The 16317-nt window shown below is 36.4% G+C and overlaps 1 pseudogene; it reads right to left on the bottom strand.

Annotated features, from left to right (window-relative positions):
• Positions 1–13891: 13891 nt before the first annotated feature.
• LOC149261116 (UNC93-like protein 1 pseudogene) lies at positions 13892–15968 on the bottom strand (annotated as a pseudogene).
• Positions 15969–16317: the final 349 nt, after the last annotated feature.

Below are 16317 nucleotides of genomic sequence, written 5' to 3'. Positions count from 1 at the left end.
TGGGGTTATCTCTTGGTCCCTGCTTAGTACCATGTTGTTTGGTATGGTTTCCTATTGTTCATTTTTTTCCTATATTATTTCCATGTTGTCCTCTTTTTCCTTTTCTATAGGATGGTTGTCTAGTGTAACGACCTTTCCAATGTTCCCCCCTTCTTCTTCTAAGATTTCAAAACTGTTGCGACTTGATAGCTTATTTTCACTCTGTTTTTTCTGGTACTTTCTTCCTCCTCCTTTCCCTCTGCCTCCCATCTTGGTGAATCCATTAGGATCTTTTCCTGTGTTGGTTCTCGAATTATCCTCCCTTTTTTTTGTGGGCAGTCTCTAAATAGGTGCCCATGTTCATGACATTTCCGACATCTAAAAGGTACATGTTCATAGTCCACCGCCTATGCCCATTCCTCATCATAAACTTCTATGCCAACTTCATCCGGGAGTGCTCCTGATAGATCCATTTCCACACATATTCATGCGAAGGAGGTATATTTTCCTCACAACATTGCCTCTAATATTTTGAAGAAATGTCCTAATTTATTTCCTATAGCTTTTAAGGATTTAGGCAGCCAATAATCTAGAGGTGGGGAGTAAATTCTTATCCATACCAAGACCAATGTGAACGTTTCTCTCTCCGTGATAAAGTTCATTACCCAGGGTCATATATATAGTCCTGCAACAGCATAGAAATAGGGTCCTCCTTCAAACACCTTGTCTTTGTCCTCTAGGCTAGTGAAAACCATTGTGAAGAAACCGTTAAACCCTAGATGCAGAGTTATTTCTCCCTTTGGTTTCCAGTTGTTTCTTATCCATGTGTACAGATTCTTCTCTGTGGGCCATATACCCATGATCTTGCATATAATAGCATAAGTCATCATGTGATCTCTGTGCTCCTGCAGTGCAGGATCATTCAGAACCACCCGGGGCTTGATGGTTGACTTGGGCTTATAGGGTCCTGGTGCAGATTTGTACATATTTTTCTGACTGCTGTCCTCTAGTCTCTCCTCCCTTATGACCGCCCCGTGAGTTTCTTTCGGTTCATCTACTTTGCTGCTTTCTGGTTCTTTTGAATCTGTCTTCTTTTTTCTAGCCTCCAAGGGTTTCCTGAATTCTTTCAAACTCGTTTCCCTACTTCTATTTGAAACAATGTTGTTGTAGGAGGGAGTGGAACTCCCTCCTCCTAGCCCCTCCATTGTTATCAACTCACTCCTCCTGTTGCTCCCTGTTCTAAACCCTAGCTCCTCTCCCTCCACATTTTTTGTTATTTAATATTAAAAATTAAATTTTATTTATTTTTATAATGTATTAATATATTTATTGTAAATTTCATTAGTTTATTTTTTATTTTATAATGATTATATGTGTACTATAAAACTTTTAATTAATTGTAGTATCAAATTTTTCTATTTTATTGTATATATCTATTTGAAATTCATTTTATATCTAATTCTAAATAGATATTGAGCCTCATGGTATTAATGTCTAAAAATTTATTGGATATTCTTATGAGCATATTGAGCATATTGTATCAAGACAGGATCAAACATCACTTCAAAACATCAACTCTATTAAATAACCGCTTTACTGAATAATTAAAATATCTTGTGAAATGAAGATTAAATATCAATTTCTTTATTGAAAACACATTAAGCACCACCTCAATGTAATATTAAAGTGAGTGTTATATGGGGTTGACATGAACTTATATAACATTTAAGAAGGTTATTATCATCATGTCGATTTTTTTTAATTAAAATGTATCTCAAATTATAATATTTTTAATTGATTCAAATTTTTTTTGAAATAAAATATATCTCATTAATGTATAGCTGAATTTTTATGTAATTTCAATATTATTTCAAAATAATTATATTTTTAATAAAAAAATTATATACAAATAAATTAATTCTCTATTTTAATCATTACTTAAATTTTAAATTAAAAAATTATAAATATATCAATAATATCTAATTTTATATATAATATTTATTAGAAATTTTTAATTAAAAATAGCTAATAATTATTTATTTATCATAATTTTTATACCAGGAATATATATATATATAAAATCAATTAATTAATTTATATATTGCGTTAAGTTTTTTTATTCACTAGTTATTAGTGTGTTTTGACCAATAAATTTTATTATTTTTATAATGTTTTAATATATTTATTATAAATTTGATTGGTTCACTTTTTATTTTACAATGATTACATATATGCCACACAATTTATATTACATGTTAACCTTAATTCACTTTTGAATTTCATTTTATATCCAATCATATAAATATAAATAGATGTTCAGTGTCATAGTATTAAAGTCTAAAATTTTATTAGATATCAATATTTTCTTAGGCAAGAATATATTGTATCAAGGTGCACATCAACTCATCAACTCCATTAAATGACTACAGAGCATAATTAAAATATCCTGTGGAATGAAGGTTAAATATCAATTTTTTATTAAAAAGGCATTAACCACCACCTCAATCTAATATTAAAGTGAGGTTTATATGGGGTTTACATGAATATATATAACATTTAAGAAGGTTATTATCATTTTGTGGATTTTTTAAAAATTAAAATGTATATCAAATTATAATATTATTAATGGTTGAAATGTTTTTAGCCTTAAAATATATCTCATTAATGACAGATGCATACTTCAATTTTTTTTTTATGAAATTTCAATATTATTTCAAAATAATTATACTTTATAAAAATATATTTTCAATAAAAAAAAATTAATTATCTATCTTAATCATTACTTGAATTTTAAGTAAAAAGAATTATAGGTATACTAATAATATATAATTATAATATTTATTAGAAAATTCTAAGTTTTAAAAAGTTTAAATATCTATCTTAATCATTACTTGAATTTTAAGTAAAAAGAATTATAGGTATATTAATAATATATAATTATAATATTTATTAGAAAATTCTAAGTTTTAAAATGTTTTTCTTCGATATATTCTTAAATTATATTTTTATATTTTATCTAGACTTTATATAAAAATAAAAATAAAAATAAAAAAATAATATTAAACACAAAATACAACATTAGTGGGTTTAGTGGTTAAGAGCATGTGTTTCCTCTTAAAAGGCCACAAGTTCAAAAACAAAGAGGTAAACATTATGCCTGCTTATAAAATGTAAAATCTATCCATCTTCGTAAAATGGGGATATATTAATAGAGCCTTTTACTTTAATTTAACTATATTTTTAGAATTTACAAATTGTATAACTTGACTATAGCATTTTCTTTAACTAATTTCATTTTTTTTTTCTTCTGCCTGCTTATCTTATCTTATTTACTATATAAGTACACTTATTTTCTATCAGACTACTTGAAAATATAGTTGTCTGAACCAAACTTTTACTCAAAAAAAATTATAATTTAGATTATTTTTAAAACACTTTTCTATCAGACTACTTGAAAATATAGTTGTCTGAACCAAACTTTTACCCAAAAAATTATAATTTAAATTATTTTTAAAACACTTATTTGCTATCTGATTCGTTAAAAATATGGATATCTTATTGCCAAGCAATAATAGGGATGTCTTATTTCCAGCGATATATATTTTGTTGAAAACTTAGGTTAAATTAAGTTTTCAATCTATCCTTTTACTGAAAAGTTAGGCTAAATCTAAGTTTCAATCGATCATCCTCTTAACCACGCATTTTTTCAATTATAAAAAATAGGTTTAATCCAGCTATCTTGTCCCAAAACGGTTAGAAAGGGCTGAAAATCGTTAGAAATGGAAAGTCAGTGTAGAGATTGCAAAACAAGACAGGACACACATCACACTATAATATTATTCATCATAAATCACATTATAATATTATTCATCATAACCGTTATATATATATATAATAACATATAATAGCTTATTATATATATATGATATAATAGATAACAGCTATATATATAAGACATAACACACTGATTTATGTTGAATATGTAATTTAAACTGCGCTGACGTACAACGTTCAAAAATAGCTCAACAAAATCATAAACCATTTTATGCATATGCTTTTGCGTGAAAGTGGTTTCCGTATTTTTGACTCCAATAAAATTTGGTGCAGACGCGTGGCTCTCACCATACGTAAGTAAACGTAATTTTTCAGAAGCTATTGTTCAGTTATGTAATGCCTTCCGATATTCTCCTCCACCGTCAGATCTGCTCCGGCGCTCTCCACCTTCGATTGCCTGAAGCTGCATACGGGCCTGCATCAAGTTAATGTTGCATGGAGTAAAAGATTTTGGGTTGACCGCCTTAAAACAATATAGTTAATATGCCCGTAGAAAGTAGATGAAAGTTTTAAATTTTAATTTTTTTTATGTCCAAGGTATGGTGCATTTAAAGAAAGGCATGGTCTGGTCAGTATGTTAAAAAAAATATTTAAAATGTAATTGTGCTTTTTTTGTTTTGTTTTTTCAGAAAAATGAAAAGGGGTGGTGTGTTGTAATATGTTTTCATGTGATGTGTTGACCAATTGTAATATGTGAGAGCTCGGGGGCAGCGAAAGAGAATAGAGAGAATTTGCACAGCAGTGCATGAAGAAAAGAACAGAGAGGAGCGCATTTGTTTAGTAAGCCTGTGTAAGTTTTTTTTTACAGCGGTATGTGAAAAAATTAGTTTTACAGCAGTAATGTAAAAAGGGATTTACAGCAGTAAACCCAGCTCAGTAAATTCTCATGTGGAGACAGCGCATTTGTTTAGTAAGCCTGTGTAAGTTTTTTTTTACAGCGGTATGTGAAAAAATTAGTTTTACAGCAGTAATGTAAAAAGGGATTTACAGCAGTAAACCCAGCTCAGTAAATTCTCATGTGGAGACAGAGTAAATGTTTTTTGTTGAATGTATTTTTGTGGTGAATCCCTCTCAGCAAAGAGGATGAATATGTATCAGGCATATATTTTAATGAATAGAAATGTTTTTATGGTGGTGAAATACTCTGTTCCTCAGTAAAAAAAAAATTAAAGCTTCCCTGTGCACAAAAAGATCCTGGAACAAAGGAAACAGAGCATTGCCTCTGTGTGTTTGAATTTCTGTTTTTGGGATTTTCTCAGAAAAATCTCCAACAGTGGTATCAGAGCTGGCTTAGGCTCTTTGAAAGTGTTCAAGAAGCTGAAAGGAGGAGTCTTTTGTTGCAGCAGTAGATCTTCTCCAGCAAAATAAAGTCTCAGGCAAAGGATTCAGGTATTCCAAAAAGTTTTTTTTATGTGTTGCTGAAGAAGCAGTGAGTTGTTTTAAACATACAGTCAAGGATTTAGAGGCATAGATTAGAATGCAAGGAATGGCCAGCACAAGCACTGGTATGGGTATGTTTAACACCCAGCTCCCACAGTTTAATGGGAAAAACTATGACTATTGGGCAATAACCATGACAGCTCTGTTTGCCTCTCAAGATTTATGGGAAATAGTTGAAGATGGTTTTGAAGAACCAGCAGATGAAACTGAGTTCAATGCATTAACTCAGGGAGAGAGAGATCTACTGAAGAGCAATAGGAAGAAGGACTCAAAAGCCCGTGTGTTGTTGTATCTAGCAGTAGACCAGAATGTGTTTCCAAGGTTAGCAGCAGCTAAGACAGCCAATGAAGCATGGCAAACCCTCAAGACAGCCTATCAAGGCATGGGGAGAGTGAAGATAGCAAAACTACAATTGCTGAGGAAGGATTTTGAGAATTTGTGCATGAAGGAGTCAGACAACATTGACTCATTCTTCACACATGTAATTGGTTTGGTCACACAGATAAGGACTCATGGAGAAACCCTTGAAGATAGGAGGATTGTGGAGAAAATATTGAGGGTCTTACCCTCAAAGTTTGATGCGATTGTCACCACCATTGAAGAGACAAAGGATCTCTCAAAATTTTCAGTTGATGAGCTACATGCATCACTGATAACACATGAGCAGAGGTTGAGTAGGAATGAAAACTCATCTCTAGAGCAAGCCTTCAAGACCCAAATGTCCTTTGGAAGAGGAAGAGGTCAAGGCAGAGGAAACAAGAGAGGAAGAGGCAGAAGCCAGAACAGAGGTGGAAGGAACAGTCGAGCAAATGCTCAAGGAAGAGGCAGCAATCAAGGCAGCATCCAACAAAGAGGAATGCTCAAGGACAAAGGTATGAAAAATCCAATGTCCAATGCTATTATTGTAAAAAATATGGGCACTATGCCAGTGAATGTAGGAAGAAGGAGCATGATATGAATAATAAACCAAATGCAAATGTTACTAGAGAAAACAACAGTCAAAATAATGTGTTGTTAGCATGTAACATGGCTGAAACAAACAGTAAAGACATATGGTTTTTAGACTCAGGTTGCAGCAACCATATGACAGGAAACATAACCTTCTTTTCTGCTCTAGATCAGAATGTGAAATCAGAAGTCACACTAGGAACTGATAACAAAATCTCTGTTATGGGAAAAGGGGAGGTAAAAATATTTACAAAGCAAGGAGAAAGGAAAACCATAGCAGATGTCTACTATGTCCCCGGAATGAGATGTAACCTCTTGAGTATTAGACAGCTTGTCCATAAGGGGTACAATGTTTTCTTTAAAAATGATGTATGTACCATCATGGATATAACACCCAGCAAAAGATGCATTGTTGAAGTGAAGATGACAAGGAACAGGATGTTCCCTCTTAGAATCAGGGCAGATTTGAAAAACAAAAATGTAATTGCAGCAGTTACCCAAGAGGCCTTCCAAAGCGTGCCAAAGGATGAAAATTGGTTGTGGCACTTGAGATTTGGACATCTCAATTTTGGAGGTCTAAACTTGTTGAGTAGGAAAGGAATGGTAAGAGGATTACCATTGATAGAGAAACTGGACAGCCTATGTGAAGGTTGCATATTGGGAAAACAACACAGAGAAAGTTTTCCATCAGGAAAGAGCATAAGGGCAAAGGCACCCTTAGAGGTCATCCACTCAGATTTATGTGGACCGATGCAAGCTCCATCATTAGCAGGCAGCCAATATTTCCTAACATTCATTGATGATTTTACAAGAAAAACTTGGGTATATTTCCTTAAAAACAAAAGTGAAGTGTTTGAGAAATTCCAAAACTTCAAGGCATTTGTGGAAAACCAAAGCGGGCTGCATATAAAAGTTTTGAGAACTGATAGAGGAGGTGAGTATATCTCCAAGGAATTTCTAAGATTTTGTAGAGAAAATGGTATACATAAACAGTTTACAGCAAGGTACACCCCACAGCAAAATGGAGTTGCTGAAAGGAAGAACAGGACCATCATGGATATGGCGAGGAGCATGCTGAAGGCAAAGCATTTGCCAAATGACTATTGGGCTGAAGCTGTAAATTGTGCTGTGTATATTTTGAACAGGTGTCCTACAAAAGCAGTGTTGAACAAAGTGCCGGAAGAGGCATGGAGTGGGAGAAAGCAAGGAGTCACCCACATGAGAGTTTTTGGATGTGTGGCTTATGCACACATACCAGATCAGCTAAGGAGGAAGTTGGACAGCAAAGGGGAGAAATGTCTTTTCATTGGATACAGTGAGGAATCCAAAGCCTACAGGTTGTATATCCCATCCACCAAGAAGTTTTTTGTCAGCAGAGATGTTCAATTCATTGAAGAGGAAGCTTGGGATGGAAGCATAGAGAAAACAGTGAATGTTAAAAACTGTTTGTCTCATGATGAAGATGATGAGGAGGTGGCTGAAATGCATCCCCAAACAGCAGCGCCAACACAAGGACAGCAAGGGACACCATTGAGAATAAATGAAAGTGCTTCTCCAAGCACACCACAAGGAGGAAATTCAAGTGCGTCTTCAAGCACTTGCACACCAAATGAAAGAGGTAAGAAGTTTAGAAATCTAAGTAACATTTATGATGAAGGAATGAATTCCTTATTTGCCTTGTATTGTCATGTTGATGATCCTAATCATTTCGAGGATGCAATCAAAGATAAGAAATGGATAGAAGCTATGGATGAGGAAATGAATGCCATAGAGAGAAACAAAACATGGGATTTGGTTGAGCTACCAAAAAGCAAAGAAGTCATTGGAGTGAAATGGGTCTATAAGACCAAGAGTAACGCTGAAGGTAAGATAGAAAGGCACAAAGCAAGGCTGGTTGTCAAAGGGTACAAACAGCAGTATGGGAGAGATTATGAGGAGACTTTTGCACCGGTTGCAAGAATGGAAACCATGAGAGCAGTGTTGTCCATAGCAGCTCAAAACAAATGGAAAGTCTACCAAATGGATGTGAAGTCAGCATTCCTAAATGGAGTGTTAAAGGAAGAGGTTTATGTTGAACAGCCTCTCGGCTATGAGAAGAAAGGTGAAGAGCACAAAGTGTGCAAATTGAAGAAGGCTCTTTATGGGCTGAAGCAAGCGCCAAGAGCATGGTACAGTAGGATAGATTCTTATCTATTGGATAATGAATTTGACAAATGTGAAGGAGAACCCACAGTCTACATCAAAGAAAAAGATGGTAAAATTTTGATTGTTGTCTTATATGTTGATGATGTTATTTTCACAGGTAATGATGATCAGCTCATTGAGAATTTTAAATCAGTCATGAAAGAGGAATTTGAAATGACTGACATGGGTTTCTTGAGATACTTCTTAGGCATAGAAGTAGATCAAAATGAAAAAGGAATTTTTATCTCACAAGCAAGATATGTAAATCAAGTATTGAGCAGATTTAACATGCAAGAATGCAAGGCAGTGATCACTCCCACAGTAATGGGATTAAAACTCAGCAGAGAGGACAGCAGCAAGGATTTTGATCCTAGTTTGTACAAGAGTATTGTTGGCAGCCTTATGTATTTAACAGCTACTAGGCCTGACATTATGTATGTTGTTAGTTTAATTTCCAGATTCATGGAGAGGCCAAAGGAGGCACATTGGTAGGCAGCAAAAAGAATTTTGAGGTATGTCAAAGGTACCAAAATGTTTGGAATTTTATATAATGTCTCAGAACATTCAGATTTGGTTGGATACACTGACAGTGATTGGGCTGGAAGTGTAGATGATCGGAAAAACACTTCCGGTTATGTTTTTCATATGGGTTCAGGAGCCATTTCATGGGCTTCTAAGAAGCAGTCCATTGTAGCATTGTCTACAGCAGAGGCTGAATATGTGGCAGCTACAGCAGCAACATGTCAAGCAGTGTGGATGAGAAGAATGTTGAGAAGCTTAGGCCAAGAGCAGGCAAAAGCGACAGTGATTTTTTGTGACAATAGCTTAGCTATTGCATTGTCAAAGAATTCAGTGTTTCATAAGAGAACGAAACACATTGATACAAGGTTTCACTACATCAGAGAATTGGTGAACAATGGAGAAATTGTCCTAGAACATTGCAGGACTCAAGAACAGGTAGCAGACATCTTGACAAAGCCTTTGGATCAGAAAAGCTTTGAATTTTTGAGGAAGTGTCTCGGTATGACCGAATGTTCAGCAGTTGAAATTAAAGGGGAGTGTTGAATATGTAATTTAAACTGCGCTGACGTACAACGCCCAAAAACCGCTCAGCAAAACCATAAACCATTTTATGCATATCGGACCGCTTTTGCGTGAAAGTGGTTTCCGTATTTTTGACTCCGATAAAATTTGGTGCAGACGCGTGGCTCTCATCATACGTAAGCAAACGTAATTTTTCGGAAGATATTGTTCAGTTATGTAATGCCTTCCGATATTCTCCTCCACCGTGCGCTCTCCACCGTCGATTGCCTGAAGCTGCATACGGGCCTGCATCAAGTTAATGTTGCGTGGAGTAAAAGATTTTGGGTTGACCGCCGTAAAACAATATAATTAATATGCCTGTAGAAAGTAGATGAAAGTTTTAAATTTTAATTTTTTTTATGTAGAAGGTATGGTGCATATAAAGAAAGGCATGGTCTGGTCAGTATGTTAAAAAAAATATTTACGGCACGTAAAATGTAATTGTGTTTTTTTTGTTTTGTTTTTTCAAAAAAATGAAAAGGGGTCGTGTGTTGTAATATGTTTTCATGTGATGTGTTGACCAATTGTAATATGTGAGAGCTCCGGGGCAGCGAAAGAGAATAGAGAGAATTTGCACAGCAGTGCATGAAGAAAAGAAAAAGAACATAGAAAGAACATAGAGGAGCGCATTTGTTTAGTAACCCTGTGTAAGTTTTTTTTACAGCGGTATGTGAAAAAATTAGTTTTACAGCAGTAATGTAAAAAGGGATTTACAACAATAAACCCAACTCGGTAAATTCTCATGTGGAGACAGAGTAAATGTTTTTTGTTGAATGTATTTTTGTGGTGAATCCCTATCAGCAAAGAGGATGAATATGTATTAGGCATATATTTTAATGAATAGAAATGTTTTTATGGTGGTGAAATACTCTGTTCCTCAGTAAAAAAAAATTTAAAGCTTCCCTGTGCGCAAAAAGATCCTGGAACAAAGGAAACAGAGCATTGCCTCTGTGTGTTTAAATTTTTGTTTTTGGGATTTTCTCACAAAAATCTCCAACAATTTAAACACATTTAAATCATGACTCCAATTCATTACATAGGATTTAGCAACTTTCGGACAAAGGTTCACATAACAGCTATACATAACATAGAAACATTATACATGAAATGGAAACATTGCTCCCAACAAAAACGTACCAGCTCCCAACTCCATAATAACACAAGCTGCATGACTCTTCTTCATTTCATAGCTCCATAATAACACTTAAAACAAGCTGCATGACGCTTTTCATTTCATTTGGAGGATGTTAGTGAAATTGCTTCACATCTTTAACTGGATGGTGTTAGGTTTGTGATAACGAAGGGCGATAGTGAACAGCAAGCGACAAAAAAAACCCGAAGAACTAGGCCAGTTCTTTGTCATTTGATTCAGGCTATAAGGTGGGCACAATTTTGAATAAAAGGGTCTGTGATCATTATATTCTAGCGAGATAGCAGAAAACTACATTCCAGCATAGAAGACTGCTACTTATGCATAGGCAAATACAATTGTTGAGGACGGGTGCATGCTAACTACGCACATAAACAAACCTAAGAAGAATGCCTCTTCATGCCTGACAAACTGAAACTCCGATGAAAGCATGCAGAGCCCAGCAAACAAATCACAAAACTGAGAAAATTCCCTTGGATTCCCAACAGACTGAAACTCTGGTGAAGAACTAACCATGGTGCACGCATAGCATAGCCCAGCACAGAAATCACCATGCCGAGAAGAGCGCCAGAATTCGTGAGTTCAAAGCCCGTCAATCAATCTGTCTCGCAGCACGTAGCACACCCTCGCCCTTTTATGCCCTTACACTTTCTGTCTCAAAGAATAAGTGGCATACATGCATAAAGATGGAAGATAATGGACAGCTTACAAATGGAGACTGTGTTCATGTGCCTTGTCAGGGGATGTTTCCAAGGTTTATTTAAGAAAGAATTGAATTCCCCTTGTTGCCCTCTTCAATCCATATGTGCCTTGTCAAGGGATGTTTCCAATGTTTATTCAAGAAAGAATTGTTTCCCTTTGTTGCCCTCTTCAATCCATTCTCAAATCAAGGCATTCGGTTAGTAAACCGCGATAAAATGCTTATAATTATATACTCTACTAGTTTTATGGAAGAATTGTTCTCTCCAGCGTGTTTGTGGTTCATCTAGTGTTTGCGAAATATAATAATTCCACTGGTTGATTGGCGAATTAGATAACAAACAGTTTTTGCCTTCATAGCGTGAATTGGTTAAGTTGAGGTCCTCTCTTTAATGCTCAGCTCTCTCTGATGCTCAGCTCTCTGTGCTGTGTGATAATGGCAATAAATATTCAGCCTGTTACATGGCATTTAATGAAGGGTGGTTATATATGTTTATCTTCTATTTTGCCAAAAATCCCTGTTCATTTAATGTTTTATAACAAGCTACTTATTTTCAATAAAACTATGGGCATATACAATCTTAATTTAATACTTTATAATAAAGTCAAAATAAAATGATAGGCATATACAATTCCCGTTCATTTAATGCTTTATAACAAGCTACTTATTTTCAATAAAATGATGGGCATATACAACCTTAATTTAATACTTTATAACAAGTTACTTATTTTCAAATGTGAGATAATTAATTTTTAATTATTTTATTTTTAAATTTTTATAATACACTAGATAATGATCTTTACCAATTTTTCAGTTTTTATATTATTTCATAATAAAATATTCTACAATAAAACAGAAACTGAAGTTTTGGTGGTGTTTGGAAACTACCTAGAATTTTGATGGTGTTTGGAATAGATTTACAATAAAATTTTGGTGGTGTTTGAATAGATTTGCAATATTCTCACCCTTTGGAGCAGTCCCTGGTGTTTGAATAGATTTGCAATATTCTCACCTTTTTGAGCAGTCCGTGGTGTTTGAATAGATTTACAATATTCTCACCATTGGAATAGATTTACAATAAAATTTTGGTGGTGTTTGAATAGATTTGCAATATTCTCACCCTTTGGAGCAGTCCCTGGTGTTTGAATAGATTTGCAATATTCTCACCCTTTTGAGCAGTCCCACGCGTGTTGATAGTGCTTTTGTACAAGGTAACGAAGACCATTGGCCGAGATAAGGGAGGTTGGACTTTTATGGGAATCAATATGATATTCCACAATAAAAAAGAAATAATGTTGATAGTGCTTTTGTACAAGGTAACGAAGACAATTAGACGTCATAAAGGAGGTTGCATTCTAATGGGAATGATACTGAGACGACAATACTAACTGTTCCGATTATTCATTTTTTTTGACAATATAGAGAAAATCGGGAAGAACGTTGACAGCTCCGTGAATGCGATGAATTAATTGTAACTCTTCTGATTATTCAATTCTGTTAACAATATAGAGAAAATCGGGAAGAACGTTGACAGTTCCGTGAGTGCGAAGAATTAATTGTAACTGTTCTGATTCTTCAACTTTTTAACAATATAGAGCAAATCGGGAAGAATGTTGACAGTTCCGTGACTGCGATGAATTAATTGTATATTGTGTATGTACAAATGAAAACAACTGGAATAGTACTTCAAGAACAAATGGAATACTTAAACGAAGGGAATCATTCATTTAGTGTAAGGGAAGGACAACTGGAATACTGCGATGAATTAATTGTATATTTGTGCTTCTTGTATGTGCAAATGAAAACAACTCGAATACTTCGAGAGCAACTGGAATAATTAAACGAAGGGAATCACTCAAGAACAATTGGAATACTTAAACGAAGGGAATCGTTCGTTTAGGGTTAAGAACTTCCCGCCCGGAATGGCGTTAAACTTCCGTATATTTGGCTGCTGGAATGAAATATAAGTGCATTGTTCGGCTAATATAAAATCGCAATCTTATTTTGCTTTTTGCTTTATAGGCAGTATCTCGCTGCATCACCGCCTTATCGAAAACAAGAAAACACATAATAAAAAAATATTGATGTGATATCGATGTAATACAATGATGCCTTTGTATCCCAAAGCATAGCATTCCTGACCTTAAAACAAAGTGAGTACAATATTCGCTGAGACTAAATTCAATAGAAGACGCATGTCTGTAGTTTTGCACAATAAATCAGCGGACATGTAAGTACATTTAGCGCGTCTTAGTCCCGAAATAACTAGCGCGTTTTTGTCAAGAAATAACTAGCGCGTTTATGGGTCAAAAATGTAAGGGGTTTTATGTAATTAGTTTGCTAATGGTCATATATGCAAGGGGTTTGCTTATGGGTCAAGGGGTTTTATATGTGCGTTTTTGGATAACTGTAACTGAACTAGCCTATTAAATTTATCAAGATTTTTGGGCGGTGTTGTATATACAGGTAGTTAGATAATTGACTTGCCAAAATCTAACAATCTAACAATTTATCCCACCGTGAACAATCCAACTGTGAACATATACCACTAGAACAAGCCATTTTTTTACACATTTTTTACCCTTGGTCTAGGGCTAAAAAAACCAATAATACACCAAAAATAAAGCAAAAATTCAAACAAAATCTATAGTAGACCATAAAAAAGCATAACCAAATGCATAAACCATTAGTTCCCGAGAGTTTCCGTTCATGTGAACGATTGTTTTTGAGAATTCGATCCTTGCATGGACTTATGTACTCGTAGTCAAGATACAGGTTCACCGTTTCCGTCCATCTCGATACATTTCCAACAGGTTTTGGGTTCAGTGGCAGTAGCAGTGCTACCATCATTTACAGCCAAAGCAATAAGGATAAACAATAGCGGGAAGCTGATTGTAGTGAGAGTCCAGTTGATTATTAACTCCCCCAGCAGAGAAACATTTTGCTTGTCAGTCTGCCAGGCCACCGCTGCTCCTGCACTCTGCACCCCTTTGTAGAATCCACTGTATCTGCTCAGAGTTTGGGAATCATCTGCCAAAGCTCCAATCGTCCAATAACACAGAGTCTGGAACATGGAGTCCATTAATCCATAGCTGAAATATAGAACAAACGGCCCAGCAAAAGCAGAGCCGGAGTCTTTGAAATCGATCTCCTGTAAGGGCTTATCTCTGCTATATCTCAGTTGATTGGCGAGCCCTCCTCCCCATACTGCAGTCCTGAGCACTGCAACGATGGCCAAGCCCAGAAACCCTCTTTTCTTCCTGCTCTGGAAGCTGGAATCAAGAACATACCCAATTGCCACAGATCCGAACGTCTGTGCGCCCCAGTAAAACACATTGTTGAACCCTCTGGTCCTCACCGTAAAGAGTTTTCCATTGACGTTATTGAATTGATAAGTGTAAAAGAAGTTGCTGGCCCATGAAGCAGGGACGAGCAGTAGCATTTTCCAGTTGAAGAATAGCTTGAGAATTTCCATGGCCTCGGTGCTTACATTGGAATACTTAATCAGAGTAGCCCTGCTGCCATCGCTCCTGACCACTTTATTGGGTGGAAGCAAGGCCAAACTCAGAAAAGCCCCAGTGGCCATGAAGCACATGAAGGCTATATAGGTCCCGTCGCTCACGGACCCGGCCGTGCTGTGATAATTCAATATAAAGGGAATGAAACCGCCTATGACTCCTCCCAGATTGAATATACTCCAGAACAGAGAAATGTATCTGCCCTTCTTGTCCTCTGTGGGATACGAGGTCATGATTGATCCTTGTCCAGCCCATAGCAATCCGCCTCCCACGCCCAGAACGCCACCTGCAATAACAGCAAACGTCTCGGTCTGATGATGATTGTAGTAGAGAAAGGAACCGACATAGAGGACATAAGTGGAGCAGCCAACGAAGAGGGTCGCGTGAGGGCCGAGGAGGTTGTAAATCCCACCACCCAAAATGCCGAACACTGCGAACGTCGTGTACAGGGCAGTGTTGGCGTCGTTCGCGGCCTGGTCGTTTTCCTGGCCGCCCCCCCCCCATTCCGGAGAGAGCGTTGAACATGCCGGGGCAGCAAAAGCAGACCAGCGCAATCAATACCACCTGAGTCACGGGGGAATCGTAGCGGAACCATTTGGAAGGAGAAACTTCCTCGCCGCATCCCTCCTCTTCATCGCGATTACCCTCTTTTCCATTGATCGGCTCCATGGCAAGAACAATTTTCAGCAGTTTTCTAAGCAACCGAAGAATCCCGAATCGAATTCACTTTCGGATTTTTGTGATACCTACTAATCCGCTCCGGGCTTTCACAGCTCAAATCAGCAGCTTGAGCAGCCCGCTTCGGTGTGTCGCGAAAATTAGGAAACCTGTGCAGAAAAAGCAGATTTCTTGAATCCTTTATAACTGCTGTAATGGATCGAGAGATGTGCGCACCACGTACCCTCACGCCAGTTCTTAACCCTACTTTGTGGGTGGCCCTCCATTGTAATCCCTGAGTGAACGAGATGTGAGAGGATTTTGACAATTTTGATGATCACATTCGGTGGCAATCTATAAACAGTGAACGCCATGCAGGATTCCACCCAACTATCATTCCAGCACTTGTATTTCCTGACGTTTCTGTCATTCACACCGTGAACGCTGTGAATTACCGACCATGCCTCGGTGTCCCATCACCCTCACTGGCCATCAGCCCATCCCGTCGCTGTGAATTCTGCATCATCATGCATTAAAATTAATAATCCTGCATCAAGGATTAAAAATAATTTCCAATTTTGTTGATGGGTGCCTTTCAACTGTTTTTTTATTTTTATTTTGAAGTGGGAGCGCGGGCAGAGACGACTCGTCGTCCTAGCATTCCACGTCCCCGCACCACAACCGCAGCAGCCGGAGCGGTCGTTGTCGGGGATAAACGACCGGAGTTCCAGCATGATCACGATGACAAATTATTGCCTAATGTTCCTTACTTCAACTTAGGTAAGTTTAGGTTGGATGAGTACTGGTTGACTTTTTTATTATAT

This window comes from Pinus tabuliformis, chromosome 6 (genome assembly GCF_031772625.1).
Source record: "Pinus tabuliformis cultivar Carrire ecotype Pingquan chromosome 6, CPIR1, whole genome shotgun sequence".
NCBI classification, from domain to species: domain Eukaryota; kingdom Viridiplantae; phylum Streptophyta; class Pinopsida; order Pinales; family Pinaceae; genus Pinus; species Pinus tabuliformis.
This window is presented reverse-complemented; position numbering and strand designations above follow the sequence as displayed.